This window comes from Hevea brasiliensis, unplaced genomic scaffold, assembly GCF_030052815.1.
Source record: "Hevea brasiliensis isolate MT/VB/25A 57/8 unplaced genomic scaffold, ASM3005281v1 Scaf27, whole genome shotgun sequence".
NCBI lineage: Eukaryota > Viridiplantae > Streptophyta > Magnoliopsida > Malpighiales > Euphorbiaceae > Hevea > Hevea brasiliensis.
Genome location: NW_026614773.1, coordinates 119,371 through 123,345, shown reverse-complemented (window position 1 = coordinate 123,345; position 3,975 = coordinate 119,371). Strand labels below are relative to the sequence as shown.

Below are 3,975 nucleotides of genomic sequence, written 5' to 3'. Positions count from 1 at the left end.
AAAAGAAGGGATATTGAGTATGCAGTGGGTGAGAAAGTTTTCCTCAAGGTTTCTCCTTAGAAGAGGATTATGAGATTCGGCCGAAAGGGGAAACTAATTCCTCGTTTTATCGGGCCATATGAGGTTCTGGAAAGAGTGGGTCCTTTGGCATATCGGTTGGCACTACCTCCAGAGTTGGAGAAGATACATAATGTCTTCCATGTGTCTATGTTGAGGAGGTACCGATCAGACCCATCTCATGTACTACCAGTAGAAGAAATAGAAGTGAATCCAGACCTCACATATGAAGAAGAACCCATAAAGATTCTGGCTTATGAGGTGAAGCAGCTACGGAATAAGCAGATACCGTTGGTAAAAGTGCAGTGGAACCATCATTCGGGCCAAGAAGCTACTTGGGAACGAGAGGAGGACATGAGGAGACAATACCCACAGCTGTTCAGAGATTGATACCAAGTAAAATTTCGAGACAAAATTTATTTAAGAGGGGGAGAATTGTAACACCCCCGTTTGCATAGCCTAGTAGATTTCACTGTTCCGGTGATCGGTGTCGGTCCAGACAATTAATGGGATTAGAGCCACACTTAAGACAATTTGAGAAGCCATAAACACAAATAATTAGTAATGTTTAATTAGTTAACTATAAATAAGAAAAACAGAACATAAGATGTTAAACGAGCCGAGAGTCAAAGCGATGAGTGACCTCCTGAACGCATCGCAAGTCGCTTTTAAACACAAATTTCAACCGTAAAAAGTGACGCTGCGGTCCTTAGGACCCTTATGGACACAGTGGAAAAGAGAAAATCACGAAAAATAACTGTTAAGCCAGTTAAATAATTAGGTCAGGGAGCCGGAAGAAATATTGGATTATTTACAACCGGGATGAACCAGCGAGGGGCAATTTGGTCAATTGACCCCGAGAGCTGACTCCTGACCTAACTGTCAAATAAAATCGGAGAAAAGAAAATTTCAAAATCGAGAATTAAATTAAAGAACTAATAGAAAAATAAAAAAAAAAAGAGAAAAAGAGATGAAAATGAAAAAAAGTCAAAAGTTATGACATCATGCATGATGTCATAACTAAATTAATAAATTGAATTAATTAATTTGGATTTAGGGGTCTTCCATAAGCAAAAAAAAATGTGTAAAGGAAAACAAAAGGAAAAAAAATTAGGATTTTCTTCTTCTTCTTCCATCAAGTGCCGCCCCACCTTCCTCCATAAATTCTCCATGAAAGTTTTTCCCTTAAGCTTACACTAAGCTTAATTTCTCCTTACCCAACCTTAATAAACCTCATAAAAACTTCATTAGAGCTTGATATTGTAACTTGGGAAGAAGACTACAAGAAGAAAGAAGGGCTAAGAGAGAGGTTTGAAGCTTTAAGTTGAGGTTAGTATGTTAAACTCCTTATTCTTCCATTTAAATGCATGTGTGATAATTGAAATGAGCTTAGAAATTATGAAATGAAATAAAAACATGGGAGAAGGACCAAACTGAAATTCGGGCAGCTTGAGAGGAGTATGATTTACATGAATTTGATGCATTAGAATAAGTTTAAAAGCTTTGATTAGTTGAATGGTTGAGGTTAAGTGCACTAGTTGTGATTTAATGCATGAGATGGAAGAGCTAGGATTTGAATGTTAGGATTTTGAGGCAAAATTTTGGAGAAATACATAAATGATATGTTTAACCTATTGTGACATGAAATAATGGTCAATTATGACCAAATAAGCTGTGTGGGAATGGTAGGAAATTAAACCAAATTCGTAGGTCAATGGTCAAGCTGCTGGCAGCATGACCAAACCCACTTTGAAGGACCAAAACTCAAATTTTATAAGTCCCATTGATATGCCACCAATTGGAGATGAAAATAGACATAAAAGAGCACACTTTTCATTAAGGAACTATGGCAAAAAACTGACCAAAACTTGGTGAAACAATTGACCAAAGTAAAATGATAGCAGGCTGCCACTGCACTAAACTGACCAAATGAACAGTAACTGTTCATTTGGTCATAACTCGAGTTAGACAAGTCAAATTGACCTGAAATTTGGCCAGGGGTTAGAGGAGATATAGATCTAAAACTTTCATGAAGAACATCACCCCAAATTATGCCATTAACCCATTCAAATTATTGAGCAAAGTTGAGTTATCAAACCTGCAACTCTGCAGATTTTCATTTGGGCAGTAATGTTTGGATAGCTATAACTCTCTCTAGAAAACTCGAATTTAGGCGATTCTTGAATCGATGGAAACCTAAGACATAGTCGAACATTTCATATGAAGAAAGTGAGACCAAATTATGAACTTAACTTGATCAAATTATTGACCAAAGTTGGATCAAAATCTGCCAGAACCCAAAATTACAGCATGAACAGTGTACGTGAATAGTAAACTTATTTTGGCCATAACTTGAGCTACAAAACTCCGATTGAGGTGATCCAAAAATGAGAATACACTTAAGACAATAAGGAACATTTTCTATGAAGGAAGTTTTGTTAAATTCCAATAGTAGATCGACCAATGGAATAGTGCAACTTCGGAGAACCAAAACCGAAAATTGGCAATTTTGCCAAAATGACCTAAGCTTTAAACAAATGACCAAAACCAACAAGTTTGATGACCAAAATGTGGTATGTGAGTGAAGTTGGAGTTCCCATACCTATCAAGCCTTAGAAAGTCAATAATTTGACTTGAATAGTGCAGTGAATAGTAACCCAAAACACAAAATTTCGAGAACATCGAATTTAATACGTTAGAGTTAGGTAAATGTGAAGTTAAGTTTATTTTGGATTTATTTTAAGTTTTAGTACTGAAACATTGGAAAATTTCGTGTTTCAGTGGAAAAGAATATCGGGACAGAACCCGAGGAGTCGAGTCAAGGCCAACAGGCGACTCGTTTGAGGTTTGTGCACAACATATACTTTTATAATCATCTTTTGCATATCGTTTTGAATAATGTGAAATATTGAATTATGGCATTCTTATGATGTTTGATTTAAATTGTGAAAGTTATTGTGTATATTTGAAATGAAAATGTTTAGCAAATTGTTAAGATAAGTTTTGAAACCACAGTATCATGACCATATATTTGAACACCTCACTAGCACGACTAGTGGAGGTAATTAGTTTCGAATTTTGATTCCTTCTCTGGAGAAGTGTTGAGGTGTGCCAGTAGAAGAGGATGTGAATGGATATCCATATATTTGAGCTAGCTAGCCTTGTGATATGATTTCTCTTTAGCTTCTGGCTATTGAGATTCATGTGATTTCTCTTTAGCCTCTGGCTATTGAGATTCTATTTGTTTCGAATGGCGTGATCTAACTGTGGGTTTTATGAAATGTGTTTTGATACTTTGAAATGAACTTGGTTTACATGTAAAATCTCACAATGCATGATTGTATTTAATTTTCATGTTTAGCCAAATTTTTGAATGAATGTGCTTTAAGCTTTGCATAAAGATTATTTTAGTATATTGTGCACCACTGAGTCCTAGTACTCAGCGATAGCTTTTATTGCTGTCGCAGATACAGAGACTAGAGGAGCAGCAGACTGAGCTGCTGAAGTGTGTGAAGTCATCAGCTTGAAGCCTTCGGGTATAATTTATACCCTAACTGTAAATACTTCTTTTGATGTATATATTGCACATAAATGTATGGACATGTAAAAATGGGTCTTGAGCAGCTTGTACACAAATTTGTATGAAGTTTGTAATAAAGTTTAGTTTATGTTTCTTTTGATATAAATTTGTAAGGTTGTGTATAAATTATTTTGTTTTTAATGAAATATGAATGATATTGATTGACAGTATTTTGAGAACTATTGAACTTGTGAATTTTGAGAAATTGACTGAGTTTGATTGTGAAACCGAAGTAGTGGTTGAGAAAAACTTTTAGAAGTGCTTTTTACAGGTATTCGAAGAACGGTTTTCTCAAAATACAGAGGAAACTCTGTCAAAATTTTTATAAAATTTGCGGA

At 35.4% G+C, this 3,975-nt stretch overlaps 1 long non-coding RNA gene across 1 annotated transcript; it reads left to right on the top strand.

The window, feature by feature from the left end:
- Positions 1-2,795: 2,795 nt before the first annotated feature.
- Positions 2,796-3,731, top strand: LOC131176914 (uncharacterized). The gene is made up of 2 exons (XR_009146723.1): positions 2,796-2,902; positions 3,525-3,731. It is a non-coding gene; the product is annotated as an uncharacterized LOC131176914 (long non-coding RNA).
- The last annotated feature ends 244 nt before the right edge of the window (positions 3,732-3,975 follow it).